Source organism: Ambystoma mexicanum, chromosome 7p (genome assembly GCF_040938575.1).
Source record: "Ambystoma mexicanum isolate Mex_15411 chromosome 7p, UKY_AmexF1_1, whole genome shotgun sequence".
NCBI classification, from domain to species: domain Eukaryota; kingdom Metazoa; phylum Chordata; class Amphibia; order Caudata; family Ambystomatidae; genus Ambystoma; species Ambystoma mexicanum.
In genome coordinates, this window is record NC_090939.1 from 812,499,110 (window position 1) to 812,516,686 (window position 17,577).

Genomic DNA, 17,577 nt, shown 5'->3' on the forward strand with positions numbered 1-17,577 from the left:
GCATTTTTTGTGCCAAAAATATTTTGGGGAATTTCAGTGGTCTAGGATGCGACTTAATGCCCCTTTCAGGCTGCAAATGTTTTTGAAACGTTCAGGGCTCTCTGACACCATTTTTGGGCCATCAACATTTTCTGGAGTTTAGGGGGTCTAGGATGCCTGTAAACCCCTTTTTTGGTCCTTCAAAGTTTTCAACATTTTTGCAGGCCTAAAATGCATTTTAAGGCCTTTTTTGTGCTGCTAACATATTCTGAGCTTTCAGGGGTGTAGGATGCATTTTTCTTGCCAAAAATATTATTGGGAATTTCAGTGGTCTAGTATGCGGGGTAATGCCCCTTTCAGGCTGACAATGTTGTTGGGACAGTCAGAGATCTCTGACACAAATTTTGGCCCACCAACATTTTCTGGACTTTAGGGGGTCTAGGGTGCCTCTAAACCCCTTTTTTCCACCTCCAAAGTTGTCTACATTTTTGCAGGCCTAAGATGAACTTTAAGGCATTTTTGGGCTGCTAACATATTCTGAGCTTTCAGGGGTGTAGGATGCATTTTTCGTGCCAAAAATATTTTTGGGAATTTCAGTGGTCTAGGATGCGGGTTAATGCCCGTTTCAGGCTGCAAATGTTTTTGAAACATTCAGGGCTCTCGGACACCATTTTTGGGCCACCAACATTTTCTGGAGTTTAGTGGGTCTAGAATGCCTGTAAACCCCTTTTTTGGTCCTTCAAAGTTTTCAACATTTTTGCAGGCCTAAAATGCATTTTAAGGCCTTTTTTGTGCTGCTAACATATTCTGAGCTTTCAGGGGTGTAGGATGCATTTTTCTTGCCAAAAATATTATTGGGAATTTCAGTGGTCTAGGATGCGGGTTAATGCCCCTTTCAGGCTGACAATGTTGTTGGGACATTCAGAGCTCTCTGACACAGATTTTGGCCCACCAACATTTTCTGGACTTAGGGGGTCTAGGATGCCTCTAAACCCCTTTTTGCCACCTCCAAAGTTTTCTACATTTTTGCAGGCCTAAGATGCACTTTAAGGCATTTTTGGGCTGCTAACATTTTCAGAACTTTCAGGGGTGTAGTATGCATTTTTTGTGCCAAAAATATTTTTGGGAATTTCAGTGGTCTAGGATGCGGGTTAATGCCTGTGTCACTATGCAAATGTTTTTGGGACATTCAGGGCTCTCTGACACAATTTTTGGGCCACCAACATCTTCTGGACTTTAGGGGGTCTAGGATGCCTGTAAACCCGTTTTTTGGTCCTTCAACGTTTTCAACATTTTTGCAGGCCTAAAATGCATTTTAAGGCATTTTTGGGCTGCTAACATTTTCAGAACTTTCAGGGGTGTAGTATGCATTTTTTGTGCCAAAAATATTTTTGGGAATTTCAGTGGTCTAGGATGCGGGTTAATGCGCCTTTCAGGCTGTAAATGTTTTTGGGACATTCAGGGCTCTCTGACACCATTTTTGGCCGACCAACATTTTCTGGACTTTAGGGGGTCTAGGATGCCTGTAAACCCCTTTTTTGGGCCTCCAAAGTTTTCAACATTTTTGCAGGCCTAAAATGCATTTTAAGGCCTTTTTTGGGCTGCTAACATATTCTGAGCTTTCAGGGGTGTAGGATGCATTTTTCTTGCCAAAAATATTATTGGGAATTTCAGTGGTCTAGTATGCGGGTTAATGCCCCTTTCAGGCTGACAATGTTGTTGGGACATTCAGAGCTCTCTGACACAGATTTTGGCCCACCAACATTTTCTGGACTTTAGGGGGTCTAGGATGCCTGTAAACCCCTTTTTTGGTCCTTCAAAGTTTTCAACGTTTTTACAGGCCTAAAATGCATTTTAAGGCCTTTTTAAGGCTGCTAACATATTCTGAGCTTTCAGGGGTGTAGGATGCATTTTTCGTGCCAAAAATATTTTTGGGAATTTCAGTGGTCTAGGATGCGGGTTAATGCCAGTTTCACTCTGCAAATGTTTTTGGGACATTCAGAGCTCTCTGACACCATTTTTGGGCCACCAACATTTTCTGGACTTTAGGGGGCCTAGGATGCCTGTAAACCCCTTTTTTGGGCCTCCAAAGTTTTCAACATTTTTACAGGCCTAAAATGCATTTTAAGGCCTTTTTAAGGCTGCTAACATATTCTGAGCTTTCAGGGGTGTAGGATGCATTTTTCGTGCCAAAAATATTTTTGGGAATTTCAGTGGTCTAGGATGCGGGTTAATGCCAGTTTCACTCTGCAAATGTTTTTGGGACATTCAGAGCTCTCTGACACCATTTTTGGGCCACCAACATTTTCTGGACTTTAGGGGGTCTAGGATGCCTGTAAACCCCTTTTTTGGGCCTCCAAAGTTTTCAACATTTTTACAGGCCTAAAATGCATTTTAAGGCCTTTTTAAGGCTGCTAACATATTCTGAGCTTTCAGGGGTGTAGGATGCATTTTTCGTGCCAAAAATATTTTTGGGAATTTCAGTGGTCTAGGATGCGGGTTAATGCCCGTTTCACTCTGCAAATGTTTTTGGGACATTCAGAGCTCTCTGACACCATTTTTGGGCCACCAACATTTTCTGGACTTTAGGGGGTCTAGGATGCCTGTAAACCCCTTTTTTGGTCCTTCAAAGTTTTCAACATTTTTGCAGGCCTAAAATGCATTTTAAGGCATTTTTGGGCTGCTAACATTTTGAGAACTTTCAGGGGTGAAGTATGCATTATTTGTGCCAAAAATATTTTTGGGAATTTCAGTGACCTAGAATGCGGGTTAATGCCCCTTTGAGGTTGCAAATGTTTTTGGGACATTCAGAGCTCTCTGACACAGATTTTGGCCCACCAACATTTTCCGGACTTTAGGGGGTCTAGGATGCCTGTAAACCCCTTTTTTGGGCCTCCAAAGTTTTCAACATTTTTACAGGCCTAAAATGCATTTTAAGGCCTTTTTAAGGCTGCTAACATATTCTGAGCTTTCAGGGATGTAGGATGCATTTTTCGTGCCAAAAATATTTTTGGGAATTTCAGTGGTCTAGGATGCGGGTTAATGCCCCTTTCAGGCTGCAAATGTTTTTGGGACATTCAGGGTTCTCTGACACCATTTTTGGGCCACAACCATTTTCTGGACTTTAGGGGGTCTAGGATGCCTCTAAACCCCTTTTTTCCACCTCCAAAGTTTTCTACATTTTTGCAGGCCTAAGATGCACTTTAAGGCATTTTATGGGCTGCTAACATTTTCAGAACTTTCAGGGGTGTTGTATGCATTTTCTGTGCCAAAAATATTTTTGGGAATTTCAGTGGTCTAGGATGCGGGTTAATGCCCTTTTCATTCTGCAAATGTTTATGGGGCATTCAGAGCTCTCTGACATAGATTTTGGCCCACCAACATTTTCTGGACTTTAGGGGGTCTAGGATGCCTGTAAACCCCTTTTTTGGACCTTCAAAGTTTTCAACATTTGTGTAGGCATAAGATGCATTTTAAGTCCTTTTTTTTGAGATGCCAACATTTTCTGATCTTTCAGGGTTGTAGGATGCATTTTTTGTGCCAAAAATATTTTTGGGAATTTCAGTGTTCTGGGATGTGGGTTAGTGCCACTTTCAGGCTGCAAATGTTTTTTGGGACATTCAGGGCTCTCTGACACCATTTTTGGGCCACCAACATTTTCTGGACTTTAGGGGGTCTAGGATGCCTCTAAACCCCTTTTTTCCACCTCCAAAGTTTCAACATTTTTGCAAGCCTAAGATGCACTTTAAGGCATTTTTGGGCTGCTAACATTTTCAGACCTTTCAGGGGTGTAGTATGCATTTTTTGTGCCAAAAATATTTTTGGAATTTCAGTGGTCTAGGATGGCGGTTAATGCCCCTTTCAGGCTGCAAATGTTTTCTGGACATTCAGGGCTCTCTGACACCATTTTTGGGCCACCAACATTTTCTGGACTTTAGGGGTCTAGGATGCCTGTAAAACCTTTTTTGGTCCGTCAAAGTTTTCAACATTTTTGCAGGCCTAAAATGAATTTGAAGGCCTTTTTTGGGCTGCTAACATATTCTGAGCTTTCAGGGGTGTAGTATGCATTTTTTGTGCCAAAAATATTTTGGAATTTCAGTGGTCTAGGATGCTGGTTAAAGCCCGTTTCACTCTGCAAATGTTTTTCGGACATTCAGGGATCTCTGACACCATTTTTGGGCCACCAGCATTTTCTGGACTTTAGGGTGTCTAGGATGCCTGTAAACCCCTTTTTTGGTCCTTCAAAGTTTGTGCCAAAAATATTTTGAGGAATTTCAGTGGTCTAGGATGTGACTTAATGCCCCTTTCAGGCTGCAAATCTGTTAGGGACATTCAGAGCTCTCTGACACTGTTTTTGGGCCACCAACATTTTCTGGACTTTAGGGGGTCTAGGATGCCTGTAACCCCCTTTTTTGGCCCTTCAAAGTTTTCAACATTTTTGCAGGCCTAAAATGCATTTTAAGGCCTTTTTAAGGCTGCTATCATATTCTGAGCTTCAGGGGTGTAGGATGCATTTTTCGTGCCAAAAATATTTTTGGGAATTTCAGTGGTCTAGGATGCGGGTTAATGCCCCTTTTAGGCTGCAAATGTTTTTGGGGCATTCAGAGCTCTCTGACACCATTTTTGGGCCATCAACATTTTCTGGAGTTTAGGGGGTCTAGGATGCCTGTAAACCCCTTTTTTGGACCTTCAAAGTTTTCAACATTTGTGCAGGCCTAAGAAGCATTTTAAGTCCTTTTTTTGAGCTGCCAACATTTTCTGATCTTTCAGGGTTGTAGGATGCATTTTTTGTGCCAAAAATATTTTTGGGGAATTTCAGTGGTCTAGGATGCGACTTAATGCCCCTTTCAGGCTGCAAATGTTTTTGAAACGTTCAGGGCTCTCTGACACCATTTTTGGGCCATCAACATTTTCTGGAGTTTAGGGGGTCTAGGATGCCTGTAAACCCCTTTTTCGGTCCTTCAAAGTTTTCAACATTTTTGCAGGCCTTTTTTGTGCTGCTAACATATTCTGAGCTTTCAGGGGTGTAGGATGCATTTTTCTTGCCAAAAATATTATTGGGAATTTCAGTGGTCTAGTATGCGGGGTAATGCCCCTTTCAGGCTGACAATGTTGTTGGGACAGTCAGAGATCTCTGACACAGATTTTGGCCCACCAACATTTTCTGGACTTAGGGGGTCTAGGATGCCTCTAAACCCCTTTTTGCCACCTCCAAAGTTTTCTACATTTTTGCAGGCCTAAGATGCACTTCAAGGCATTTTTGGGCTGCTAACATTTTCAGAACTTTCAGGGGTGTAGGATGCATTTTTCGTGCCAAAAATATTTTTGGGAATTTCAGTGGTCTAGGATGCGGGTTAATGCCCGTTTCAGGCTGCAAATGTTTTTGAAACATTCAGGGCTCTCTGACACCATTTTTGGGCCACCAACATTTTCTGGAGTTTAGGGGGTCTAGGATGCCTGTAAACCCCTTTTTTGGTCCTTCAAAGTTTTCAACATTTTTGCAGGCCTAAAATGCATTTTAAGGCCTTTTTTGTGCTGCTAACATATTCTGAGCTTTCAGGGGTGTAGGATGCATTTTTCTTGCCAAATATATTATTGGGAATTTCAGTGGTCTAGGATGCGGGTTAATGCCCCTTTCAGGCTGACAATGTTGGTGGGACATTCAGACCTCTCTGACACAGATTTTGGCCCACCAACATTTTCTGGACTTAGGGGGTCTAGGATGCCTCTAAACCCCTTTTTGCCACCTCCAAAGTTTTCTACATTTTTGCAGGCCTAAGATGCACTTTAAGGCATTTTTGGGCTGCTAACATTTTCAGAACTTTCAGGGGTGTAGTATGCATTTTTTGTGCCAAAAATATTTTTGGGAATTTCAGTGGTCTAGGATGCGGGTTAATGCCTGTGTCACTATGCAAATGTTTTTGGGACATTCAGGGCTCTCTGACACAATTTTTGGGCCACCAACATCTTCTGGACTTTAGGGGGTCTAGGATGCCTGTAAACCCGTTTTTTGGTCCTTCAACGTTTTCAACATTTTTGCAGGCCTAAATGCATTTTAAGTCCTTTTTTGGGCTGCTAACATATTCTGAGCTTTCAGGGGTGTAGGATGCATTTTTCTTGCCAAAAATATTATTGGGAATTTCAGTGGTCTAGGATGCGGGTTAATGCCCCTTTCAGGCTGACAATGTTGTTGGGACATTCAGAGCTCTCTGACACAGATTTTGGCCCACCAACATTTTCTGGACTTTAGGGGGTCTAGGATGCCTGTAAACCCCTTTTTTGGTCCTTCAAAGTTTTCAACATTTTTACAGGCCTAAAATGCATTTTAAGGCCTTTTTAAGGCTGCTAACATATTCTCAGCTTTCAGGGGTGTAGGATGCATTTTTCGTGCCAAAAATATTTTTGGGAATTTCAGTGGTCTAGGATGCGGGTTAATGCCAGTTTCACTCTGCAAATGTTTTTGGGACATTCAGAGCTCTCTGACACCATTTTTGGGCCACCAACATTTTCTGGACTTTAGGGGGTCTAGGATGACTGTAAACCCCTTTTTTGGGCCTCCAAAGTTTTCAACATTTTTACAGGCCTAAAATGCATTTTAAGGCCTTTTTAAGGCTGCTAACATATTCTGAGCTTTCAGGGGTGTAGGATGCATTTTTCGTGCCAAAAATATTTTTGGGAATTTCAGTGGTCTAGGATGCGGGTTAATGCCCGTTTCACTCTGCAAATGTTTTTGGGACATTCAGAGCTCTCTGACACCATTTTTGGGCCACCAACATTTTCTGGACTTTAGGGGGTCTAGGATGCCTGTAAACCCCTTTTTTGGTCCTTCAAAGTTTTCAACATTTTTGCAGGCCTAAAATGCATTTTAAGGCATTTTTGGGCTGCTAACATTTTGAGAACTTTCAGGGGTGAAGTATGCATTTTTTGTGCCAAAAATATTTTTGGGAATTTCAGTGACCTAGAATGCGGGTTAATGCCCCTTTGAGGTTGCAAATGTTTTTGGGACATTCAGAGCTCTCTGACACAGATTTTGGCCCACCAACATTTTCCGGACTTTAGGGGGTCTAGGATGCCTGTAAACCCCTTTTTTGGGCCTCCAAAGTTTTCAACATTTTTACAGGCCTAAAATGCATTTTAAGGCCTTTTTAAGGCTGCTAACATATTCTGAGCTTTCAGGGGTGTAGGATGCATTTTTCGTGCCAAAAATATTTTTGGGAATTTCAGTGGTCTAGGATGCGGGTTAATGCCCCTTTCAGGCTGCAAATGTTTTTGGGACATTCAGGGTTCTCTGACACCATTTTTGGGCCACAACCATTTTCTGGACTTTAGGGGGTCTAGGATGCCTCTAAACCCCTTTTTTCCACCTCCAAAGTTTTCTACATTTTTGCAGGCCTAAGATGCACTTTAAGGCATTTTTTGGGCTGCTAACATTTTCAGAACTTTCAGGGGTGTTGTATGCATTTTCTGTGCCAAAAATATTTTTGGGATTTTCAGTGGTCTAGGATGCGGGTTAATGCCCTTTTCATTCTGCAAATGTTTATGGGGCATTCAGAGCTCTCTGACATAGATTTTGGCCCACCAACATTTTCTGGACTTTAGGGGGTCTAGGATGCCTGTAAACCCCTTTTTTGGACCTTCAAAGTTTTCAACATTTGTGTAGGCATAAGATGCATTTTAAGTCCTTTTTTTTGAGATGCCAACATTTTCTGATCTTTCAGGGTTGTAGGATGCATTTTTTGTGCCAAAAATATTTTTGGGAATTTCAGTGTTCTGGGATGTGGGTTAGTGCCACTTTCAGGCTGCAAATGTTTTTGGGACATTCAGAGCTCTCTGACACCGAGTTTGGCCCACCAACATTTACTGGACTTTAGGGGGTCTAGGATGCCTGTAAACCCCTTTTTTGGTCCTTCAAAGTTTTCAACATTTTTGCAGGCCTAAAATGCATTTTAAGGCCCTTTTTGGGCTGCTAACATATTCTGAGCTTTCAGGGGTGTAGGATGCATTTTTCGTGCCAAAAATATTTTTGGGAATTTCAGTGGTCTAGGATGCGGGTTAATGCCCCTTTCAGGCTGCAAATGTTTTTGGGACATTCAGAGCTCTCTGACACAGATTTTGGCCCACCAACATTTTCTGGCCTTTAGGGGGTCTAGGATGCCTGTAAACCCCTTTTTTGGACCTTCAAAGTTTTCAACATTTGTGCAGGCCTAAGAAGCATTTTAAGTCCTTTTTTTGAGCTGCCAACATTTTCTGATCTTTCAGGGTTGTAGGATGCATTTTTTGTGCCAAAAATATTTTGGGGAATTTCAGTGGTCTAGGATGCGACTTAATGCCCCTTTCAGGCTGCAAATGTTTTTGAAACGTTCAGGGCTCTCTGACACCATTTTTGGGCCATCAACATTTTCTGGAGTTTAGGGGGTCTAGGATGCCTGTAAACCCCTTTTTTGGTCCTTCAAAGTTTTCAACATTTTTGCAGGCCTAAAATGCATTTTAAGGCCTTTTTTGTGCTGCTAACATATTCTGAGCTTTCAGGGGTGTAGGATGCATTTTTCTTGCCAAAAATATTATTGGGAATTTCAGTGGTCTAGTATGCGGGGTAATGCCCCTTTCAGGCTGACAATGTTGTTGGGACAGTCAGAGATCTCTGACACAAATTTTGGCCCACCAACATTTTCTGGACTTTAGGGGGTCTAGGGTGCCTCTAAACCCCTTTTTTCCACCTCCAAAGTTGTCTACATTTTTGCAGGCCTAAGATGAACTTTAAGGCATTTTTGGGCTGCTAACATATTCTGAGCTTTCAGGGGTGTAGGATGCATTTTTCGTGCCAAAAATATTTTTGGGAATTTCAGTGGTCTAGGATGCGGGTTAATGCCCGTTTCAGGCTGCAAATGTTTTTGAAACATTCAGGGCTCTCTGACACCATTTTTGGGCCACCAACATTTTCTGGAGTTTAGTGGGTCTAGAATGCCTGTAAACCCCTTTTTTGGTCCTTCAAAGTTTTCAACATTTTTGCAGGCCTAAAATGCATTTTAAGGCCTTTTTTGTGCTGCTAACATATTCTGAGCTTTCAGGGGTGTAGGATGCATTTTTCTTGCCAAAAATATTATTGGGAATTTCAGTGGTCTAGGATGCGGGTTAATGCCCCTTTCAGGCTGACAATGTTGTTGGGACATTCAGAGCTCTCTGACACAGATTTTGGCCCACCAACATTTTCTGGACTTAGGGGGTCTAGGATGCCTCTAAACCCCTTTTTGCCACCTCCAAAGTTTTCTACATTTTTGCAGGCCTAAGATGCACTTTAAGGCATTTTTGGGCTGCTAACATTTTGAGAACTTTCAGGGGTGTAGTATGCATTTTTTGTGCCAAAAATATTTTTGGGAATTTCAGTGGTCTAGGATGCGGGTTAATGCCTGTGTCACTATGCAAATGTTTTTGGGACATTCAGGGCTCTCTGACACAATTTTTGGGCCACCAACATCTTCTGGACTTTAGGGGGTCTAGGATGCCTGTAAACCCGTTTTTTGGTCCTTCAACGTTTTCAACATTTTTGCAGGCCTAAAATGCATTTTAAGGCATTTTTGGGCTGCTAACATTTTCAGAACTTTCAGGGGTGTAGTATGCATTTTTTGTGCCAAAAATATTTTTGGGAATTTCAGGGGTCTAGGATGCGGGTTAATGCGCCTTTCAGGCTGTAAATGTTTTTGGGACATTCAGGGCTCTCTGACACCATTTTTGGCCGACCAACATTTTCTGGACTTTAGGGGGTCTAGGATGCCTGTAAACCCCTTTTTTGGGCCTCCAAAGTTTTCAACATTTTTGCAGGCCTAAAATGCATTTTAAGGCCTTTTTTGGGCTGCTAACATATTCTGAGCTTTCAGGGGTGTAGGATGCATTTTTCTTGCCAAAAATATTATTGGGAATTTCAGTGGTCTAGTATGCGGGTTAATGCCCCTTTCAGGCTGACAATGTTGTTGGGACATTCAGAGCTCTCTGACACAGATTTTGGCCCACCAACATTTTCTGGACTTTAGGGGGTCTAGGATGCCTGTAAACCCCTTTTTTGGTCCTTCAAAGTTTTCAACGTTTTTACAGGCCTAAAATGCATTTTAAGGCCTTTTTAAGGCTGCTAACATATTCTGAGCTTTCAGGGGTGTAGGATGCATTTTTCGTGCCAAAAATATTTTTGGGAATTTCAGTGGTCTAGGATGCGGGTTAATGCCAGTTTCACTCTGCAAATGTTTTTGGGACATTCAGAGCTCTCTGACACCATTTTTGGGCCACCAACATTTTCTGGACTTTAGGGGGCCTAGGATGCCTGTAAACCCCTTTTTTGGGCCTCCAAAGTTTTCAACATTTTTACAGGCCTAAAATGCATTTTAAGGCCTTTTTAAGGCTGCTAACATATTCTGAGCTTTCAGGGGTGTAGGATGCATTTTTCGTGCCAAAAATATTTTTGGGAATTTCAGTGGTCTAGGATGCGGGTTAATGCCAGTTTCACTCTGCAAATGTTTTTGGGACATTCAGAGCTCTCTGACACCATTTTTGGGCCACCAACATTTTCTGGACTTTAGGGGGTCTAGGATGCCTGTAAACCCCTTTTTTGGGCCTCCAAAGTTTTCAACATTTTTACAGGCCTAAAATGCATTTTAAGGCCTTTTTAAGGCTGCTAACATATTCTGAGCTTTCAGGGGTGTAGGATGCATTTTTCGTGCCAAAAATATTTTTGGGAATTTCAGTGGTCTAGGATGCGGGTTAATGCCCGTTTCACTCTGCAAATGTTTTTGGGACATTCAGAGCTCTCTGACACCATTTTTGGGCCACCAACATTTTCTGGACTTTAGGGGGTCTAGGATGCCTGTAAACCCCTTTTTTGGTCCTTCAAAGTTTTCAACATTTTTGCAGGCCTAAAATGCATTTTAAGGCATTTTTGGGCTGCTAACATTTTGAGAACTTTCAGGGGTGAAGTATGCATTATTTGTGCCAAAAATATTTTTGGGAATTTCAGTGACCTAGAATGCGGGTTAATGCCCCTTTGAGGTTGCAAATGTTTTTGGGACATTCAGAGCTCTCTGACACAGATTTTGGCCCACCAACATTTTCCGGACTTTAGGGGGTCTAGGATGCCTGTAAACCCCTTTTTTGGGCCTCCAAAGTTTTCAACATTTTTACAGGCCTAAAATGCATTTTAAGGCCTTTTTAAGGCTGCTAACATATTCTGAGCTTTCAGGGATGTAGGATGCATTTTTCGTGCCAAAAATATTTTTGGGAATTTCAGTGGTCTAGAATGCGGGTTAATGCCCCTTTCAGGCTGCAAATGTTTTTGGGACATTCAGGGTTCTCTGACACCATTTTTGGGCCACAACCATTTTCTGGACTTTAGGGGGTCTAGGATGCCTCTAAACCCCTTTTTTCCACCTCCAAAGTTTTCTACATTTTTGCAGGCCTAAGATGCACTTTAAGGCATTTTTTGGGCTGCTAACATTTTCAGAACTTTCAGGGGTGTTGTATGCATTTTCTGTGCCAAAAATATTTTTGGGAATTTCAGTGGTCTAGGATGCGGGTTAATGCCCTTTTCATTCTGCAAATGTTTATGGGGCATTCAGAGCTCTCTGACATAGATTTTGGCCCACCAACATTTTCTGGACTTAAGGGGGTCTAGGATGCCTGTAAACCCCTTTTTTGGACCTTCAAAGTTTTCAACATTTGTGTAGGCATAAGATGCATTTTAAGTCCTTTTTTTTGAGATGCCAACATTTTCTGATCTTTCAGGGTTGTAGGATGCATTTTTTGTGCCAAAAATATTTTTGGGAATTTCAGTGTTCTGGGATGTGGGTTAGTGCCACTTTCAGGCTGCAAATGTTTTTTGGGACATTCAGGGCTCTCTGACACCATTTTTGGGCCACCAACATTTTCTGGACTTTAGGGGGTCTAGGATGCCTCTAAACCCCTTTTTTCCACCTCCAAAGTTTTCAACATTTTTGCAAGCCTAAGATGCACTTTAAGGCATTTTTGGGCTGCTAACATTTTCAGACCTTTCAGGGGTGTAGTATGCATTTTTTGTGCCAAAAATATTTTGGAATTTCAGTGGTCTAGGATGCTGGTTAAAGCCCGTTTCACTCTGCAAATGTTTTTCGGACATTCAGGGATCTCTGACACCATTTTTGGGCCACCAGCATTTTCTGGACTTTAGGGTGTCTAGGATGCCTGTAAACCCCTTTTTTGGTCCTTCAAAGTTTGTGCCAAAAATATTTTGAGGAATTTCAGTGGTCTAGGATGTGACTTAATGCCCCTTTCAGGCTGCAAATCTGTTTGGGACATTCAGAGCTCTCTGACACTGTTTTTGGGCCACCAACATTTTCTGGACTTTAGGGGGTCTAGGATGCCTGTAACCCCCTTTTTTGGCCCTTCAAAGTTTTCAACATTTTTGCAGGCCTAAAATGCATTTTAAGGCCTTTTTAAGGCTGCTATCATATTCTGAGCTTCAGGGGTGTAGGATGCATTTTTCGTGCCAAAAATATTTTTGGGAATTTCAGTGGTCTAGGATGCGGGTTAATGCCCCTTTTAGGCTGCAAATGTTTTTGGGGCATTCAGAGCTCTCTGACACCATTTTTGGGCCATCAACATTTTCTGGAGTTTAGGGGGTCTAGGATGCCTGTAAACCCCTTTTTTGGACCTTCAAAGTTTTCAACATTTGTGCAGGTCTAAGAAGCATTTTAAGTCCTTTTTTTGAGCTGCCAACATTTTCTGATCTTTCAGGGTTGTAGGATGCATTTTTTGTGCCAAAAATATTTTTGGGGAATTTCAGTGGTCTAGGATGCGACTTAATGCCCCTTTCAGGCTGCAAATGTTTTTGAAACGTTCAGGGCTCTCTGACACCATTTTTGGGCCATCAACATTTTCTGGAGTTTAGGGGGTCTAGGATGCCTGTAAACCCCTTTTTCGGTCCTTCAAAGTTTTCAACATTTTTGCAGGCCTTTTTTGTGCTGCTAACATATTCTGAGCTTTCAGGGGTGTAGGATGCATTTTTCTTGCCAAAAATATTATTGGGAATTTCAGTGGTCTAGTATGCGGGGTAATGCCCCTTTCAGGCTGACAATGTTGTTGGGACAGTCAGAGATCTCTGACACAGATTTTGGCCCACCAACATTTTCTGGACTTAGGGGGTCTAGGATGCCTCTAAACCCCTTTTTGCCACCTCCAAAGTTTTCTACATTTTTGCAGGCCTAAGATGCACTTTAAGGCATTTTTGGGCTGCTAACATTTTCAGAACTTTCAGGGGTGTAGGATGCATTTTTCGTGCCAAAAATATTTTTGGGAATTTCAGTGGTCTAGGATGCGGGTTAATGCCCGTTTCAGGCTGCAAATGTTTTTGAAACATTCAGGGCTCTCTGACACCATTTTTGGGCCACCAACATTTTCTGGAGTTTAGGGGGTCTAGGATGCCTGTAAACCCCTTTTTTGGTCCTTCAAAGTTTTCAACATTTTTGCAGGCCTAAAATGCATTTTAAGGCCTTTTTTGTGCTGCTAACATATTCTGAGCTTTCAGGGGTGTAGGATGCATTTTTCTTGCCAAAAATATTATTGGGAATTTCAGTGGTCTAGGATGCGGGTTAATGCCCCTTTCAGGCTGACAATGTTGGTGGGACATTCAGACCTCTCTGACACAGATTTTGGCCCACCAACATTTTCTGGACTTAGGGGGTCTAGGATGCCTCTAAACCCCTTTTTGCCACCTCCAAAGTTTTCTACATTTTTGCAGGCCTAAGATGCACTTTAAGGCATTTTTGGGCTGCTAACATTTTCAGAACTTTCAGGGGTGTAGTATGCATTTTTTGTGCCAAAAATATTTTTGGGAATTTCAGTGGTCTAGGATGCGGGTTAATGCCTGTGTCACTATGCAAATGTTTTTGGGACATTCAGGGCTCTCTGACACAATTTTTGGGCCACCAACATCTTCTGGACTTTAGGGGGTCTAGGATGCCTGTAAACCCGTTTTTTGGTCCTTCAAAGTTTTCTACATTTTTGCAGGCCTAAGATGCACTTTAAGGCATTTTTTGGGCTGCTAACATTTTCAGAACTTTCAGGGGTGTTGTATGCATTTTCTGTGCCAAAAATATTTTTGGGAATTTCAGTGGTCTAGGATGCGGGTTAATGCCCTTTTCATTCTGCAAATGTTTATGGGGCATTCAGAGCTCTCTGACATAGATTTTGGCCCACCAACATTTTCTGGACTTTAGGGGGTCTAGGATGCCTGTAAACCCCTTTTTTGGACCTTCAAAGTTTTCAACATTTGTGTAGGCATAAGATGCATTTTAAGTCCTTTTTTTTGAGATGCCAACATTTTCTGATCTTTCAGGGTTGTAGGATGCATTTTTTGTGCCAAAAATATTTTTGGGAATTTCAGTGTTCTGGGATGTGGGTTAGTGCCACTTTCAGGCTGCAAATGTTTTTTGGGACATTCAGGGCTCTCTGACACCATTTTTGGGCCACCAACATTTTCTGGACTTTAGGGGGTCTAGGATGCCTCTAAACCCCTTTTTTCCACCTCCAAAGTTTTCAACATTTTTGCAAGCCTAAGATGCACTTTAAGGCATTTTTGGGCTGCTAACATTTTCAGACCTTTCAGGGGTGTAGTATGCATTTTTTGTGCCAAAAATATTTTTGGAATTTCAGTGGTCTAGGATGGCGGTTAATGCCCCTTTCAGGCTGCAAATGTTTTCTGGACATTCAGGGCTCTCTGACACCATTTTTGGGCCACCAACATTTTCTGGACTTTAGGGGTCTAGGATGCCTGTAAAACCTTTTTTGGTCCGTCAAAGTTTTCAACATTTTTGCAGGCCTAAAATGAATTTGAAGGCCTTTTTTGGGCTGCTAACATATTCTGAGCTTTCAGGGGTGTAGTATGCATTTTTTGTGCCAAAAATATTTTGGAATTTCAGTGGTCTAGGATGCTGGTTAAAGCCCGTTTCACTCTGCAAATGTTTTTCGGACATTCAGGGATCTCTGACACCATTTTTGGGCCACCAGCATTTTCTGGACTTTAGGGTGTCTAGGATGCCTGTAAACCCCTTTTTTGGTCCTTCAAAGTTTGTGCCAAAAATATTTTGAGGAATTTCAGTGGTCTAGGATGTGACTTAATGCCCCTTTCAGGCTGCAAATCTGTTTGGGACATTCAGAGCTCTCTGACACTGTTTTTGGGCCACCAACATTTTCTGGACTTTAGGGGGTCTAGGATGCCTGTAACCCCCTTTTTTGGCCCTTCAAAGTTTTCAACATTTTTGCAGGCCTAAAATGCATTTTAAGGCCTTTTTAAGGCTGCTATCATATTCTGAGCTTCAGGGGTGTAGGATGCATTTTTCGTGCCAAAAATATTTTTGGGAATTTCAGTGGTCTAGGATGCGGGTTAATGCCCCTTTTAGGCTGCAAATGTTTTTGGGGCATTCAGAGCTCTCTGACACCATTTTTGGGCCATCAACATTTTCTGGAGTTTAGGGGGTCTAGGATGCCTGTAAACCCCTTTTTTGGACCTTCAAAGTTTTCAACATTTGTGCAGGCCTAAGAAGCATTTTAAGTCCTTTTTTTGAGCTGCCAACATTTTCTGATCTTTCAGGGTTGTAGGATGCATTTTTTGTGCCAAAAATATTTTTGGGGAATTTCAGTGGTCTAGGATGCGACTTAATGCCCCTTTCAGGCTGCAAATGTTTTTGAAACGTTCAGGGCTCTCTGACACCATTTTTGGGCCATCAACATTTTCTGGAGTTTAGGGGGTCTAGGATGCCTGTAAACCCCTTTTTCGGTCCTTCAAAGTTTTCAACATTTTTGCAGGCCTTTTTTGTGCTGCTAACATATTCTGAGCTTTCAGGGGTGTAGGATGCATTTTTCTTGCCAAAAATATTATTGGGAATTTCAGTGGTCTAGTATGCGGGGTAATGCCCCTTTCAGGCTGACAATGTTGTTGGGACAGTCAGAGATCTCTGACACAGATTTTGGCCCACCAACATTTTCTGGACTTAGGGGGTCTAGGATGCCTCTAAACCCCTTTTTGCCACCTCCAAAGTTTTCTACATTTTTGCAGGCCTAAGATGCACTTTAAGGCATTTTTGGGCTGCTAACATTTTCAGAACTTTCAGGGGTGTAGGATGCATTTTTCGTGCCAAAAATATTTTTGGGAATTTCAGTGGTCTAGGATGCGGGTTAATGCCCGTTTCAGGCTGCAAATGTTTTTGAAACATTCAGGGCTCTCTGACACCATTTTTGGGCCACCAACATTTTCTGGAGTTTAGGGGGTCTAGGATGCCTGTAAACCCCTTTTTTGGTCCTTCAAAGTTTTCAACATTTTTGCAGGCCTAAAATGCATTTTAAGGCCTTTTTTGTGCTGCTAACATATTCTGAGCTTTCAGGGGTGTAGGATGCATTTTTCTTGCCAAAAATATTATTGGGAATTTCAGTGGTCTAGGATGCGGGTTAATGCCCCTTTCAGGCTGACAATGTTGGTGGGACATTCAGACCTCTCTGACACAGATTTTGGCCCACCAACATTTTCTGGACTTAGGGGGTCTAGGATGCCTCTAAACCCCTTTTTGCCACCTCCAAAGTTTTCTACATTTTTGCAGGCCTAAGATGCACTTTAAGGCATTTTTGGGCTGCTAACATTTTCAGAACTTTCAGGGGTGTAGTATGCATTTTTTGTGCCAAAAATATTTTTGGGAATTTCAGTGGTCTAGGATGCGGGTTAATGCCTGTGTCACTATGCAAATGTTTTTGGGACATTCAGGGCTCTCTGACACAATTTTTGGGCCACCAACATCTTCTGGACTTTAGGGGGTCTAGGATGCCTGTAAACCCGTTTTTTGGTCCTTCAACGTTTTCAACATTTTTGCAGGCCTAAATGCATTTTAAGTCCTTTTTTGGGCTGCTAACATATTCTGAGCTTTCAGGGGTGTAGGATGCATTTTTCTTGCCAAAAATATTATTGGGAATTTCAGTGGTCTAGGATGCGGGTTAATGCCCCTTTCAGGCTGACAATGTTGTTGGGACATTCAGAGCTCTCTGACACAGATTTTGGCCCACCAACATTTTCTGGACTTTAGGGGGTCTAGGATGCCTGTAAACCCCTTTTTTGGTCCTTCAAAGTTTTCAACATTTTTACAGGCCTAAAATGCATTTTAAGGCCTTTTTAAGGCTGCTAACATATTCTCAGCTTTCAGGGGTGTAGGATGCATTTTTCGTGCCAAAAATATTTTTGGGAATTTCAGTGGTCTAGGATGCGGGTTAATGCCCCTTTGAGGTTGCAAATGTTTTTGGGACATTCAGAGCTCTCTGACACAGATTTTGGCCCACCAACATTTTCCGGACTTTAGGGGGTCTAGGATGCCTGTAAACCCCTTTTTTGGGCCTCCAAAGTTTTCAACATTTTTACAGGCCTAAAATGCATTTTAAGGCCTTTTTAAGGCTGCTAACATATTCTCAGCTTTCAGGGGTGTAGGATGCATTTTTCGTGCCAAAAATATTTTTGGGAATTTCAGTGGTCTAGGATGCGGGTTAATGCCCCTTTCAGGCTGCAAATGTTTTTGGGACATTCAGGGTTCTCTGACACCATTT